Source organism: Palaemon carinicauda, chromosome 1, assembly GCF_036898095.1.
Source record: "Palaemon carinicauda isolate YSFRI2023 chromosome 1, ASM3689809v2, whole genome shotgun sequence".
Classification (NCBI taxonomy): Eukaryota; Metazoa; Arthropoda; class Malacostraca; order Decapoda; family Palaemonidae; genus Palaemon; species Palaemon carinicauda.
This window is the reverse complement of record NC_090725.1, coordinates 99,150,988-99,168,487: the sequence shown is the minus strand read 5'-3', so window position 1 is coordinate 99,168,487 and position 17,500 is coordinate 99,150,988. Positions and strand designations below refer to the sequence as shown.

At 34.1% G+C, this 17,500-nt stretch overlaps 2 protein-coding genes across 3 annotated transcripts in view; one reads left to right on the top strand and one right to left on the bottom strand.

Moving 5' to 3' along the window:
• LOC137650070 (uncharacterized) overlaps positions 1-17,500 on the bottom strand; it is a 640,515-nt gene that overhangs the window by 294,409 nt on the left and 328,606 nt on the right. The window lies entirely within an intron of this gene.
• The window catches only part of LOC137650061 (protein fem-1 homolog C-like), a 169,598-nt gene that overhangs the window by 63,967 nt on the left and 88,131 nt on the right, over positions 1-17,500 (top strand). The window lies entirely within an intron of this gene.

Below are 17,500 nucleotides of genomic sequence, written 5' to 3'. Positions count from 1 at the left end.
GAGAGAGAGTGTCTGTGTCGTAGTCATCATAATGACGGGATAAAAGGGTCATACACGTTAAATATTCATATATGTCCTTCCTAATGAGTCGTTAAGATAATTGATAGATATAAAAGGGAGACAGTTTGATACATGCGCATTAATACCATATTTTATTTAGATATAATTTGGAGACCAACATTACGCGTTCCCTGTTGGAGCTCTTGGATTTATAGCATCTTCCTTTTCCAACTAAGATTGTAGTTTAGCTAGTGGTAATAATAATAATAATAATATTAATAATAATAATAATTAATACTACTACACTGAAAGGCTTCCTTGAAAGCTAAGGCTTAACAAGGCTAATATCTGCCGGCGCCGTGGTATGATTTAGTTCCAACTCATTGTTATCTCTTAAAGACTTCAAAAGAATAGTGAATTAAATTTTGAATCAGATTACTGTTTGTTGCATTATGATGTTACTAAAAGTGTAAATATGACTCCCATTTCTAGTTAATGATTATTAGCATTTCTTTGAGTAGTTATTAAAAAGATAATTTCCAGATGTTAATTGAATTAGAATTTAATCTTTAGAGGTTGCTTAGCTGGGATTAGCATTCAGTGTAATAGAAAGAAGCCCTGCTTAGGCCTCATTCCCGTTAATTCTTAGGAAGTTGGGTGTTTAACAGAATCTTATGAGGCTTCACTCGCTCTATTTCTTAGGAAAGATTTTTTGACACTTGAATGTTTTATAACGTTTGATTATTCATGAATCCACTTAGGCTATAAGGAGGTGAGGATTAACTCTGTGATATTTATAGTATTTCTGGATGTAAGATTGAATTCTTCATAGTTTTCGAAATAGGCAGAAGGATGTTTTTATTTGAAAATAATATTTGACTTTGATTCGTTGTTTCTTAATAATGATGACTAGTATTGTTAGGTTTTGCAAAGTTAGTCATCAATATGATTGCCAATGACAGTCCGAGATGTGTAATGTCTGTATATGGTATAGTGAGGTACTGTATTTCTAAGGCGAGTTTGTCTGCTATTGGTGGTTTGTGTTTGCGTGTGGCGTGGCCAAGGTTCCTAAATACGATATGTGCCTTGGGTGTGTCTCGGTAGATTCGGTTCATCGTTGTTTTATTATTCAGTTATGAAAGTATTTAGTTTATATATAATTGACTGCTCGGCTGATTTTATATTTGTACACATGTCTTTCCGTTTCTTAATGTATACTAAGCTTTAATTATTTTTTATCGTTTGTATAGTTATGCACGTGCTCTTGTTTATATTTGTTGGTATTTAGTTATTCTGTTGTGTGTGTGTGTGTGTGTATATATATATATATATATATATATATATATATATATATATATATATATATATATATATATATATTATGTATATATGTATATTATGTATATATATATATATATATATATGTATATATATATATATATATATATATATATATATATATATATATATATATATATATACTTTATATAATATGCATGTATGTATATGAATGCTATGCTGTAAATTTGTTCATGAAGACTCCTATTTATGTATTTATTTTGTATTTTCCGTAAGTAATGTAAAATGAAAATAAAAAAGTAAGCAAAAGGAGAAATAGTCTTCCTTTTGACCTACCTTTTAACCAATTCATTTGATTAGGTTGCCTTTTTCACAGTAATGGCCAACCCCTGCAATTGAATGGTCGAAAGGAAGTCCGGGTCGTTTCAGTTTCTCTTCAATGTAGATCGGAATTTAGGATTGAATTAAAAGCGAATGTTGGATAAATGGAAGAGGATTCGATGGGATGTGTTCGGCTGATCTTTCGTCGATTAGACTTAGTTGAAATTGGTAGTTTGTTACGGGTGAGATTGTATTTAGTTGTTGAGGTTTGCTCACAAAATGTGGTATGGGAAGGGCTCCGTGGTCGTGTTTGTTTGTTGCTACTTGTATTTAGTTTGAATGTCAACATTTTTAGTCCTTATTGTGTATCCAATGATAATCTCCCCTATATAATAAAGAGCAAACGTCTGGACATATATATATATATATATATATATATATATATATATATATATATATATATATATATATATATATATATATATAATGTGTGTGTGTGTGTGTTTGTGTGTGTATTTGGTAAATGAAATGAGATTATGAAAATTAAAACGTCACTTTATCTAAAAAGACAAGTATATAATGAGATTGTTCTACCAGTATTAACTTAGGCATCAGAAACTTGAAACCTTACTAAAGCCTTAGAACATGAGCTAGTTACAACTCAAAGAGCCATAGAAAGAATAATGATGGGAATAACACTAAGAGACAGAAAAGGAGCTTCATGGATACGAGAGGAAACTAAAGTAGAGGATATTCTAACAACATGTAAGAAAATGAAATGGACATGGGCATGACATAAATTGGAAATAACAGACAATAGATAGACATTAATAACAGAATGGGTCCCCAGAGATTGTAAAAGAAGCAGAAGAAAGAACAGACGATAGATCAACGAATTAAGGAGGTTTGCGGGCGTGGACTGTCGCAGAAAGACCGTAAACAGACCCAAAAGTGGAAGGACATGTCTGAGGCCTTTGTGGACTAGTAATGGCGTGTGTATATATATATATATATATATATATATATATATATATATATATATATATATATATATATATATATATCTTTTCTGTCATGCTCAGGTAGTGGGGAGAGGGAGTAGTCATACTCTGGTGAGAGGGGATACCACGAGAGGTACACTCTGAAACCACTCTCCTGTAGTTGGGAGAGGTGAAGGGTGGGAACTGTTGATTCGGTATGTGTATATGTACATCTATCTAAATATTTAGACATCATTTTTTAAGGCTCGGGTACTCTAGTGAATAATAATGATAGTAAAAAGAATCGTTGTAATAGTAATAGTAATAATATTCTTATGATTTGATTACCATGTAGAGAAGCCAAGAGAATGTCTTGAAATTTCTTACCTTGTAATGCCTGTATTATGGATATTAGCATTCTCATTTTCCTTGCGGCTTCCATGACTCGGCTATGTCATTTTTGGTACATAAAACTTTAGTATTTTGTTTTCCTAATCGCTAACACTTTAATTTGGAGATATATTTTTTTAATCTTTTTCGTGCACATGCAAGTGCAGGAATAGCTATCTTTTGTATAAAATACACCTGGCGGAGAAACTGCACACACGCTTTGTAGGCCTACCCGTGTTAGAATAGGCCTACAGCTGCATTGGAGAAGAGACGATCTTTGTTACTAGGGGAACCCATGTCTTGACCGTAAACCCCCCAAGAAAGGAGGGGGACTGTCGTCGTCAGCGTCTTACGATTTAGTATCGATTCAACGTCTGCAGTACTTTTACTTTCAGCAGGCAGACCTCGAGAAGTCTCTTTCTCTCTCGATTATGATGTTATGTCTGTCTGGGTTGTGTTTGTTTATGTTCTAGAGTTAGGAAGCATATGCCGTGATATTTGTTATGCTGTTTGTAGATAAATTCGGAAAATGACATAATTAGCAACGATTTTAATTGTCAAGTAAAAGGAATGGAAGTCTTTGATATTAATGAACTTTTATCATATTGCGTTAACAGTGTGGGACTTTTTTTTTTCTTTTTTTATGACTTATGGAAAAATCAGTGGACATGTATTGTTGATGTTTTTATTTGCATCTAATGTTTGTTCTTACATTTGTTAATTTTATTCGGCGGTTCATCTTTTTTACTGTGACATTCTATTGACTCTGCTTATCTAGAGTAATTGTGACGAGTAATGTCAGGCTCCAAAGTAAATAAATGGCTATCTTGTTATTCACGTCATCCATTAACCTCTTTCCCCACATTTGTTTGTCCCTGGCTTTGACGTCAGAGGTTGGACGCAATTTCTCCAGAGGTGTGAGGGCGATGCGTTTTTTGTGAAGCAGAACACGGGGAAGAGGAATAATTATAGGAGAATCTGCCGACTCTGGGGTTTGTGTGTCTTACGACAGAGGGGAGGTTCTTTCATTATCGATTTGGAAGTTTCTTGCAGATTCTACGTTGATTAGGAGACATAATTTGCAGTTATATTGATTAGTGGTAGCGGGTTTCTTGATTTGATAATTAAATTGGTTTATGAAAATTAACGTGTACGCTGTTACACATTTCACTAGACAGCTTTCACGGGCACAAAAAAAGATACAGTTGAATATACACATACATCTGTTTACACATTTTATATACTATATTGTGTGCATATATATATATATATATATATATATATATATATATATATATATATATATATATATATATATATACATACATACATACATTACACATATAATCAATGATTTTCGCTTCTAGAAAGCTTGAGATATAGTAGAAAGGCGAAGGAAAGTAGATACTCCAGCATTTGGACAATTTACTAGGCGAGTTACTTTGCTTATCCAGTGATTTTTTTAATATTCAAGGTTGACTTCCATATCTATTGTTTTGTGAATTCTTTTATTGCTTTTCATGTTGTTTCAGTGCAATTGTTCTGATTTTGATATTGTTCTTTTCCTATGTCATTCATTTAGTTTTTTGCTTTTGATGTAGTTGGTATAATTTCTTATTTTTTAGTATATTTCATTCACTTCATTTTTATGTATTTCAATGTATTTGTTATAATTCTTGCATGTTTGACTGAAATTAATTGATTTGACGCAATTATGTTTCATGTTAATTTTTTAGCTCCGATGATGGGAAATGTTGTTCCCGAAAGCTTAGCAAATAAATTGTCCACATGCTGAAGTATCTACTTTCCTTATCCTTTTTACTATATGTAATCATCATCTCCTAAGCCTATTGACGCAAAGGGCCTCGGTTAGATTTCGCCAGTTGTGTCTATCTCGAGCTTTTAATTCAATACTTCTCCATTAATCATCTCTTACCTCACGTTTCTTAGTCCTTAGCCATATAGGAGTGGGTCTTCCAACTCTTCTAGTACCTTGTGGAGCCCTGTTAAACATTTGGTGAACTAATCTCTCTTTGGGAATACGAAGAACATGCCAAACCCATCTCCGTCTACCCTTCCTTTCGCCATCTCATCCATATATGGCACTCGAGTAATTTTTAAAAGTGATTTCAGGCGATTTGATTTTCAAATTTTACTTCACCTAGCCGTAATCTGATTTTTTTTTTTTTTATTTTTTATTAAACTCAAAACTAAAGATCTTATATTAGAGATAATTGTTCCGAATTACGTGATTCTATCTCATTGATCCATTCTCCTTCCAAGGATATTTCACCTTCTATTGCATATTCCGTTCTCAGCATCTGTCTTCCTTCTATTTTTCTTGTGTGAAGAATTCATTATTTTCATTTTATCACATTATTTAATTTATTTTTGGTTATTTACATTTTATGTCACTTTTATATTGCGGGGGCTTTTTCTAAGGTAGCTTAGAAGGCAAGCAGAATCCATGAGTTGGATTACTGTGCTTATTCTATGGGTAATACCGACATAGATAAGGGTCTGCATGTTCTCCATGAAATGGGACTTGCATCCTATTCCTACTAACCTTCCATAACGCCTCCTATTTTCTGTTTTACTGCACGCAGTCGTATATTAATTACACGCGAACAAACAAACACATTTCTGCAACATTTTTCCTTCTTGAAGTTATTTCTTCTCAAAGAAAGATGATTTAAACGATATCGATAATGAAATTAGTTTCCTTTCTATGTAATCCCTGCAATTACTTTACCAAGAAAGACGCCTCTCTTGTAAAGGTCATTCTGTCTAGAGGATGATTTATATGCACGTGATCACAGCCATTCCATTTCATTTGTTTTCACTATTATTCTTATATTATTAACTCCGCCAACGAAGTTGGGAGGAGGTTATGTTTTCACCCCTTTATGTCCGTTCGTCTGTTTGTAAACAACTTCGTGGCCACAATTTTACTCTTAAAGTAGTGAAACTTTCAGGGATTAATTGTTAAGACGTGGAAGTGATACAATTTTATGTCCTAGGTCAAAGGTCAAGGTCGAACAAAAGGTTATGAAGTAAGGGCTTTTCCAGTATATAATTCTGTAATAGGAGGACTAATTGTAACCTATAAAGAAATAGTTACTGTATGTATTTTTATCTGTCGGTGAATGTAACCCCTTTATGAGTGTAAACAGTAAAATATTAGAGTAAAGGTACAATTTAACATTTTTTGTGAAACTTATATGTTGATGAACTAAAGGATTGACAGAAAACAACACTAATATACGTTGGTGGCCCACCACAATTCAATTTACTTGGTAGAACCAGTTGTAACGTAACTGGCAGGCTTAACAAGAATGAAGTGCATATTTGGAGCCAGTCATAATCGACGGATCATTTACAACATATTACCACATATCGGACATTAAGAATGTACACATTAGTCCATGATGAGCTCAAAGGGCAAGCAAATAATATTTTGTCGATATGATATAGGAAAAAAAATAAAAACGTGATTTCAGGCGTTTCAAAAAAAAAAAAAGAATAATGATAAATATGTACTGAAAGAGTGAAGGATAGTCTAGAAGAAATATAAAATGATAAGTAGAGGAGATAATGATTTTAAAGGAATAAGCGTATTCCAGGAGGAAGTAGATTCTGAGGAAAGTTCAAAGAATCAAGTTTGGTTAAGGGTTTGAAACTTGAATATATCTCCGGTACGATTATTTGAAGAAAACCACCTCATTTGATTAACGGATTTGGTCTCCTCATACCAAGGTGGACTTCTTCCAATCCCCACATTTTTTTTTTTTTAGAAGTTATTTTGTTATCTTAATATATAATGGTATAAAATACTGTCAATGTATCAGTCCTCTAGATGTATTGAAACTATATAAACCGAACTCTTACAACATACATAGTGTTTTAATTTTTGTGATGTTTTTTTTTTCATCTGAGCATTTAGTCTTCCAGTCAGGTTTACGTGTTAACGCTCGTTGACGGGGAATAGCTTCGATGTTGAACATCATGCAAGATAGGATAGTTGGGCGGGGAGAGGGAGGATAGTACCTGGAGATGGGTCAAGGATGTCGTGCAGGCAGGTGCACGATCCTCTCGGCAGGTTGGAAGTACAAGGTCCAGTAGAAAGACATGGAAGATATTCTTTTATATTTGAGTATTATACAATTTACTGCTCGTCTTCGTTTCCGCTTTGTCCATGGTCTAAATATATTTGTAGGTCTGGTTTAAAATCTGTACGTTGCTAGCAGTTTGTTCATACTGCGCTCTCCTTTAACTGAATGCATGCATTACGCTTTTAACGTATTCATTGTCATTTTTATTTCTATGCGAAATGTAGCATCGAATGTACTATATAATAGTTTGTCTCTGTCTCTTTACAGGTACGGACATTTATATTTCTATTCCCAATGGATGTAGTTGAAGGTCAGTAGTATAGTTGTTATTTTGACATTTTTTCAGTATTTCGCTGCTCGGAAATTTATTAAGGAAGAAATGTTTAAAACTATCACAGAAAGGCCTTGTTGATGCAATGTGAAATATTTTTTATAAATGTCATTTTACACTTCATAGTAAAACCTAAAAACAAGTTCAAATAAAATGGGTGACTAAAATAAACCATTTGTTAAGGATGAAACTTTAATTTGCATACAATACTTTACAGTAAAGCGGGACATTAATATACACTGGAAAGATAGACAACCTAGGTCACTTTTTCCTGACAACTTGTGGGGTTGCATTTATGCACTCGAAATAAGAATAAATTATTAAAAATACAACCGCCATTAATTTTGTTTTCACGTTTTACAATTCTACATTAGAAGTTAGAATGGGCTTCTAATATCAAGCGAAGAAAATCTTGAATATCCCGTATGTAATAAAAGCAAGTCTTGCTGTATATATATGTATATATACCGTATATATGTATATATACAGTATATATGTACTGTATATATGTTTATATAGTATATATTGTATATATGTATATGTATATATATATATATATATATATATATATATATATTGTGTGTGTGTTTATGTATATATAGTTAGTTATTTCTTTCTTTTCGGTTATGCTCAGCTGTTCCTCGGGTGCTGAGGAGGAATGATCATACCTTAATTACCGTGGGTGCTTGTGTTCACACATTTTTGAATATTTAGCAATTTTAAACGAGTCGCGTACACTACTGTACACGCTTTATAAACGAGTACTATATCTATTCTAAAGGGGTACCGGAGTTACATTGCAGTCATTACCTATGAGTATGTATCGTGCCTCCCTTCCCTAGCATCACGAATTCTTACCTTCGTTCGATCTTCTCAGTTACACTTCGATATTGAATGGTCTCCCCGGTCATATGGCTCATTCTATAAATCCTAAATATCGGATAATTTAAGAATTGTCTAGTTATTTAAAAGAATAGAAAGTCACTGGAATCTGTGTTCTTTGGATAAAGTAGAGAATCCTGAAAGGAAAAAACCAAGCAGAAGGCAAATATCAGTAGTAGAGTAAAGCTGCAGCAATTGCAAGATTATTGGATCGCAAAATAAACGGAAAATTTATAATTACCGACTTTTTATAAAACATCAATGTTGATTTTAAAATTGCCCTCTTAGTGTTCTGAAAAAAAAGGCAACAACGTTGAATACAGTTTAACAAGTTAAATATACTGCGATTTGGAAGATAAATGGACCTACGTAAATGGCTAATCGTTAGTCATTACCAAAAGAGGGGGATACACCAGCAATTAAAAACGGTAAGAAAGGTGCAGCACAAATGGGAAACCAGACGTGGAGTATTACCCGTGAAATCTGAAATGGAGCACTCGCTCTACTATTGATCTAGTTGTATAGAAATTCACACCATATATATATATATATATATATATATATATATATATATATATATATATATATATATATATATATATTTTTTTTTTTTTTTTTAATGTGCGCGTGCATGCGCCCGTTCACTTGTTATTTCATTGACAGTTTACTTGAAGAGACAGACGGTTGATCCTCCCATAATATTATAGAATATTTGATAAATTAATATCTTACAAGTATGGTTATATATAAACAGCTGTTTTAAATTATATATATATATATATTATATATATATATATTATATATATATTATATATATATATATTATATATATATATATATATATATATATATATATATATATATATATATATATATATATATATATATATATATATATATATATATATATATATATATATATATATATATATATATATATATATATATATATATATATGGTATGTAGTTCATTTTCACGGCCTTGCCTTCACTATCATTGGAACTTCGGAAGTTTCAACTTGTTGCAAATACTTTACTGTCGAACAGGTTGATATCTCATTTCATAGTTTATAAGGGTCTCTTCTATCTGACATTGTTAATGATCTTAATTTTTTTATATTTCTATTTCTCATGCAGGCATATATTTGTTCGTTATTTATCATTTCCCTTCTCCTTACTGATCTGCTTTCCGTGTTGAAGCCCTTTTGCTTGTAGTATGCTGCTCTTTCTACTAGGGTTGTAGCTTGGCTAGTAAAAATAATAAAAAAAAAATTGTCATTTTATGTTATTGGCACTGGTGCCACGTCTATGAAGGGAAATATCTTATGAAAATATATATGATCTATAAAGATTTTTTTTTTATCAAATACAAAGTCCATAGCGAAAATTTTGAATGGTTTTATCCCATAATCTAGTGTCCCTTGTTTGACGATTTGAAATTATAATTGTTATTAGTATTGGCTGTACTAGTAGTATCCATTATTACTTTTATTGATTAATATATCAATTGGAAATGGAGCGGATCGAAGGCAACTGGGATTTGATGAACTGGAAATTTATGATAACGCCAAACATTTGACTTTACTAACACCAACAAAATAAAGTTTAAAGCATCTTTCTGTAAAACAATACAGAAGAGGATGTATAATACTAATGTAAATAGTTCAAAGTGAAACAGGATGCACCTTTTTTTTTTTTTTTTTTTGCAATGTGAAGCTAGAAATCTCTGTGAAAATAATTCCATCTGAAACCCTTTTTATATAGTCATCAGCAGCAGCATCAACCAAAGCAGTCATTTGTCGTTTTTCAGATACAAGTAAAGTTTCTTTTTGTTGTTTTAGGCCTTCCGGCTAAAAGACTGGCGTCACGGGATGTAATTATATGTCATAGGAAATTGTGTAAGGTGCCTGTCCCGCTTAACCTTTTATGGGGCAGTCAAAACGAGCAAATTTTAATGCGTTTTTGTGCTTGCATTAGCGCTTTTGTGTATATAGGAATGATTCTAATGCCACTTCAAGATATCTATATTGTACATACGTGACGTAATTCGTTTGAAACATTTCTTTGCTGCTGTTTATTACCTCCTCCGAGGAGGATCCGGATTATAGATCCTGATTAGCATTTTTCCTCGTTTTAAAGATAACGTCAAAACAAATTACCAGGTTTTAATGAATTTCACCACATGTTTTGTTCCGGATCTGAATTCTAGATCCGGATTTGCATTTTTTGGCTGTCTGTTTGTGTCTGTGGACAGGATGCGTCAAAACTACTCGACGAAATTTCCACCACAGATAGGTCTTAGGTCATGGATGACCCCATTAAATTTTGGAGATGATCAGGATTCTAGTTCTGCATATATTTGTATTTAGCCATTTCTTTCGTTTATATATATTCATTATACAAGAAGAGTAGCAGATTAATTTCTTTTTTAAATTTGATCCATGAATGCATATTGTAAATAAGAATGATAATGATAAACTAGTGATGAGTAGTAACTTAAACGAATATGCGTGATTTAAAGGAGTTTTGATTAACTTCAAATTGAAATTGAGAAAGGCTTTAGGGAAAATAATTTGAGTTTACGAGATGTCAACAACCTAGAGACACCCCATTGTTCCCCTACCACCTCTTCGAAGGCCGGGCATTGCCCAAGGAGGGTAACTTTAACCGCCTTGGTATTGCTTGCTTGTGGTTAAGTTAATCCTATGGGCATCTTTTTCTATAGGAGTTGAACATGGCCGTCTGTGGTTGATACCACTCGAAACTTGAATAGTGTTGTTGCAGTGCTTCTACTACCTCTGACAAAAGTAACGCGTTTTAAATAGCTTAATTTTCTTTTTTATAATTCTTATCAATGCATGTTTAATACTCTTGATACTTAAGCCTTTATTCTTTATGAAATTGGTGGGATAAGATTATATTGTACGTGTATGTATGTTAAGGATGCCAATCTTTATATTGATATGATATTGTTTTGTAGTTAAGTAATTAATATTTTAATGTGTTTAACTGGGAAAGGAAGTAATGTTTTCTTTGATAAGTCTTCTGTTTTCATTCAATAAATATGCTGCTGAGTAATTTTAAATATATGAAATTGTCATTATACTGTTTGCAATTTGAAATTTGTTGCTACTGTATTTGGTTGCTAAATAATCTAATTTATATTCTATGAGCTCATTATATATATATATATATATATATATATATATATATTATATATATACATATATATATATGAGAGAGAGAGAGAGAGAGAGAGAGAGAGAGAGAGAGAGAGAGAGAGAGAGAGATATGTATGAACATTTGGTGGAATGCTTTATAATTGTATACATATGATACCTTTGAAACATTGTGTGTGGCAGTTTGCGTTTTGTCACAGGAGCCTTAAATAACGTTCTTTAATTTTCTTCTCGACAGAGTAAAGTTATTACTAAGATAAGTAACTGGTAAAGTGTAGCTTGCAAAATGTATGTAACTTGGTTTTTTTTCGAACTGAAAATAGGGAGGCAGACTATCCTCTTACGAAAGCTGGAAAATCCCCATTCGATTGACCTATTTAGAGCGAAATCGCCCCTGCTGTAAAATGACTTGAGTCACGTGTGTCTTATACTGATAGTCGTTATTCTGTTTCAATGGTGCAATTTTATTGCGCTTCCTTTATGCCTGCGTGACGTGTGTTTATAGCCAATTATTTTCTAAGCATATTGTGTGGGAAACGGGTTGAATAATTACCCTCATATGTTTACTTAACCAGTGTAACTGAAATGGGAAATTGTGTTTAAAGCAATTCCCTTTGATCCGTGAATATGGATATTTTATACTTTTCACTTCATGGTGTCACTGAGAAGTGAGAATCCTCCCCCTGTTGGGTAATGGCACTGCATGGCCTCCCCAGTCCCAGCTTCGAGTCACATGTCACTAATTTGATAAAATCCTCTTATTTTTCTTATATTCTTTATTCTCTGTTCCTATCGTTCTTCATTTGATAAACCCACTGACATGCAATAATATACCCTGTAAAACTCTTTTGTACACCGTGATTCTCTCTCTCTCTCTCTCTTTCTCTCTCTCTCTCTCTCTCTCTCTCTCTCTCTCTCGAAGAGGAAGAAGAAGAAGAAGAAGAAGAAGAAGAAGAAGAAGAAGGGGACGGGGATCACAACTAGGTCTTTGTATCATTCAATAGACATTCTTAATAATGCAGTGATCTGGACCAGCTGATTAAGTATTTACGCTTGAATTTAGTCCTGATTGTTCTCTTTTCAAAATAATGGCGTAATTTTTACATGTATATTCATAATTACAATTATATTTACTTACAAAAGAATTCTTTTGGCCATTGCCTCTTGCCCCAGACACCATTATCCAGGGAATGGGAAAGAATCTTCTCTACCATTTCCGCGTCTGCTGAAGTTGCTGCTGGACGCGGTGGAACGTGTCCTCAGCTTTAGAGATCTTGCCTCTCAGCGTGAAGTGTCTGCAGCAAAATGAAACTATCTTTGCAAATTGGTATTTAGAGTTCATGAGTAATGTCGTGGCAGTATTCTTCGCCATGCCTCTGCGCTCCGGATGAGACGTTGGCATGAAATCAGTTACAGATCAGAAGAAATGGAGAATTTGCTTTGCCTCTCTCTCTCTCTCTCTCTCTCTCTCTCTCTCTCTCTCTCTCTCTCTCTCTCTCTCTCTCTCTCTCTCTCTCTCTCGGAAAAGGCATACAGTTCTTCAGATGTTTAAAGGTTTAAAGGCCGCTCATGAATGGCAAGGAACAGTGGTATTGCCCTATCAAGCAGGACAGTGTCCTAGAGACTGACAGTATATACACATGATCAGCGCCCAACCTTCTCTCTACCTAAGCTAGGACCAAGGAGGGCCAGGGAATGGCTGTCGTTGATGACTCAGCAGGTAGACCTATAGGCTCCCCAAACCCCCCATCCTTAGCTCACAAGGATGGTGAGGTTGCAGTGACCATAGAAACTAACTAGTTTGAGCGGGATTCGACCCCCGTTTGGCATTCACCAATCAGGGACGTTAGTGCATCGGCCACCTCCACAACCCTGATTATTAAACTTGATTTGATTAAAAATCGACTTTTTACCACTTTTGACCGTTGACCGTCAGCAGTATCTGGTTGTCTCCAGTGAAATTAGATGGTTAACCAGTTCCAGCGGAATTGATTAGCTACACTCTGGCTTCCTAATTAGCTGTTGTATGTTGCTTACAAGGGTCGGGGAATACAAATTGATTTTTCTTACCTGGAGGAATAGCCGTCTGCAATATCACTTTCATTTTTCTAATATACAGAATACATTAACAGACCACCGTGAGAGTGATTTAATCTCTCTCTCTCTCTCTCTCTCTCTGTCTCTCTCTCTCTCTCTCTCTCTCTCTCTGTACATTCCATTGTTTATCAACGTATGCTTTGATGAACCGTCCGTGCTCATTGCTGTGGGGTCACCTTACATTTATTTCTTTTTTTATTCGTGACAGTTTTATATGAATGTATATATATATATATATATATATATATATATATATATATATATACAGAGAGAGAGAGAGAGAGAGAGAGAGAGAGAGAGAGAGAGAGAGAGAGAGAGAGAGAGATTGATTTTGAATGTCTCAAAGATTTTTTAGTCCATCCGCTGAGACTCCATTTGCTCTTTGGGAGAGCTATTTAGTTTAAGCCTTTAGAAAGTTCTTATGATCTTGTCTATCTTATTCTTGAACTCGTTTATCGTGTTGCTGTTTACAACATCCTGCTGGATGTCTATTCCAAGTATTTGCTATTTTGTATGTAAAGAAATTGCCATATCTTTTCAATTCCAGTTTGTATGAGAGAGAGAGAGAGAGAGAGAGAGAGAGAGAGAGAGAGAGAGAGAGAGAGAGAGAGAGAGAGAGAGAGAGAGAGAGAGTAGTTTGTGTATAAGAGTTATTTGCCTCCCCAAAGTGAATACCTTTATTTGCAGTTGAGTGTATCGGTGTAAGATCGGACTAGAATACTTTATAAGAGAAGTTGCGATTTCGAAAGCGTCCGGTGTAGTATGCTGGAAATTGCCAAACTCATAATTGAATGTGATTTTCTCTTTTTTTTTAAGGTTTGACATGCATTGAGAGAGAGAGTTCCACATGTTAAAGGTATTTCGAGCAAATGGTGGTGCCCAAATCAATTTCCTCTTATATTGAACTAATTAAAACAGATTAAAATGAAATTGAAGAGCAAAGGGTTTTAGTCTCCATAGGTGATTTGGCAAGATTGGAATTAAGCTCTCTGCTATATGCTATTAGTGTAGATTCCTACCTTAGTATGTCTTCGATGCAAACTAGAAGTTTAGAATTATCACACTAGGTATCTTTTACTTGAAGCTGCATAGCACGCCTTCCACTATTCGGGGTGTTATTCAATAGTTAGGTAAGGAGCAATGTGCTCAAATAGTTTCAATCAACAGAAGCCATAGCAGTGTTGATATGTTTTGAATGCTATTCTTAGTATCCTTGACGACAGTTCCCCATACAAATATGAATACCAGTAGAGCATGTTAGTAAGGTCAGAAATGATGACTCCTAGGCCTGTTGCTTGGTTCATTATTGTAATGAAATCTTGTTGGGATCGACATATTAATCATAATATCGTATCTTTTACCAAGTATGTTAAGATATGTTCCAATTGAAATTGTGCACGTTTTTCATGCTACTTCTACATAGCAAGGGACACTGAAGCGTCAGCAGAAAGAGGAATGGACTAGCATGAAAGTGATGTGACCAACTCTGCTGGTGTGGGTAGGAGCAGCATACATAGTTTCTTTTTGAGTGCGAGTTAGCTATTTGAGACGTATTAGCAAGAGAAGAAAGTCGAGGTAAACGAGAAGAGTAAATAGAACGCAGGAGGAATTAGAGGGGTACTCAGTAGAGAGCATGCTTTCGCTACGTCAAACAGTCTTATTTTGCTATTAACTCCTTTACGTACCTGTATGTCGATGTATTTTCTTCAAAACCTAATGGATTATTCCTTGTAAAGTACTGCTGCATACTAGTAATTTGATGTACTTTATCCAAAATTTTACAGATCCACCCTTGGGTCATACCCAACATGACTGCCAAGTTTGTTCAAAATCGGTAAAGTAGTTTTTGTTTAAACTTACTCACAAGTAAAGAAATAGATAAATTAACAAACAGACAACAGACAATTGTGGATACATTCCCTGTCTTCACAAAATCGTGCCGAAGGTAGTACGCGAGGATTGATTATAGGGAGGGTAGAGGAACAGAAATTGCTATTTCATTTGGGTACAAATAGTATACGATAGTTATGTGAGAGGGTTTATAAAATACATGAAACATAAAAGGTAGCAGGGTTATTGCAGAAGATTTGAAAGACTTCGATTATCAGAGGAAGCCAAAGTTGAATTGTGTACTAGGATTGAATTCAATCTATTATGAAAGTACTGTATGGATGTTGGGTGCAAATAAAAGGAGGTTGAAACTTCAAGTGAATGGTTTATGTGGTATATGGGATGTAAAAAGGTTTTCTGGGTGTGGAGTATAGAAATACGTAAAAGTGTGCTACATATCTTTATTAAATGTGTAATGCTAAAAACAATAAGTCTGAGTATTTTGAAAGAATAAAAAAGTGTTTTACAAACTAGGTTCCGCAAGAGCTTGTAGGTCTGTACAGTAGGTGTATATATTTTGCGAAGGTTGTCTTTCCGGTTCATCGATGGTTCGTCACTTAAAGACTGAATGATGCAGTGACTTTTTTTTTCTCTAGAGCCATTCCATGTTGAAGAAAATTGCTTTGATGATAGTATGTTAGTTAAGGAACCAACCACCCATTTCAGTTATCTCTTCGAATGTTAGAGGATATTCAAAGGAATGGCTACAGTAGATTTTAATTTTGGATCATTCTCGTAGTACGGCTATTTATTTTTGACTACACATACACCCAATGGTCTGGCATATTCCCTACACATTCAGCTCTTTTCGTAACCAACAAACACCACAGTTGGAACTTTATGCAGCTGTTCAGAGGTCATTTTGCCCACATGTTAGGCGTAGAAGAGTGACATTACGATGACACACTGAATTCAAACCAATCTTCGTTGGATGGGCTTGATAAAAAGGGATAAAGGAGGCCTGGTAGTTGATCCAAATGTTACTTTTTTTCCTATTTTATTGCATCTCTTCATCCTTGTTCTTCATTTTCAGAACCTAAGTCCTTTCATCTGTATATTGGCATGTTTATTCCGTATTGTTCTTTTTATCACTTCATCCTGTCATTTTTTCTTTACGTCAGTTTCTTCCCATATTGGGACACTACTGTACAGTTTGTCTTGTAGCATTCTACTATTTTAGCTATGACTGCAGCTTGTTGTGTTATATATATATATATATATATAATATATATATATATATATATATATATATATATATATATATATATATATATATATATATATATATATTTGTTTTTTGCCAAGAATATCTGATGTTACCAATTATGTTCACATCATACTAATTAATTGTCGTCATAAGGTATGTTGTTTCTCGGGTATTTCGAGAAAAAGCCGACCAAGAGTAAAAGCCTTTCGGATAAATTCCTATTAAGCTTTGTTATAGTTGGAAGATCTTACCCTCTATAGAGTGAACGTCCTTATTTTTGAAATAAGAGACATCTGTGTGGTTGAATCTCAGTCGGACTTTCTATCAGAATGCCACATGTTGTTATTAAAGTTGTGGTTTATTTCGTTATAAAGCGCGTCTAATCTTTGTTCACTGCAAAAATAGTATTGGTGTAGTAATCATCAGTGGGTATGATACTGTAAGCTTGAGTGAGTAATTCACCGTATAACCTTTACATTTATTAAGGTATCGTACATGTATATCGGTTTACCGTTGCAGGAGTCTGAGAATCTTATTATAAACTTAAAAAGAAGAAATGTGTAGGATATTTTTTTTCCGTCCAGTGAAACTTTAAAGAAACCTTTTTACGGCAGAATAGTGTGCTTTGCATTCATTTTTGAGAGAGAGAGAGAGAGAGAGAGAGAGAGAGAGAGAGAGAGAGAGAGAGAGAGAGAGAAGCTCGTTTGGTGGTTAGGGTTGTATGTCTGCGGAAGGTGACCTTGAGAGGTAGAAGGAAGGACATTTTTTGTTGACGAAGATCTTGGGGTCCTCTCACCCCCTTCCAATATGTC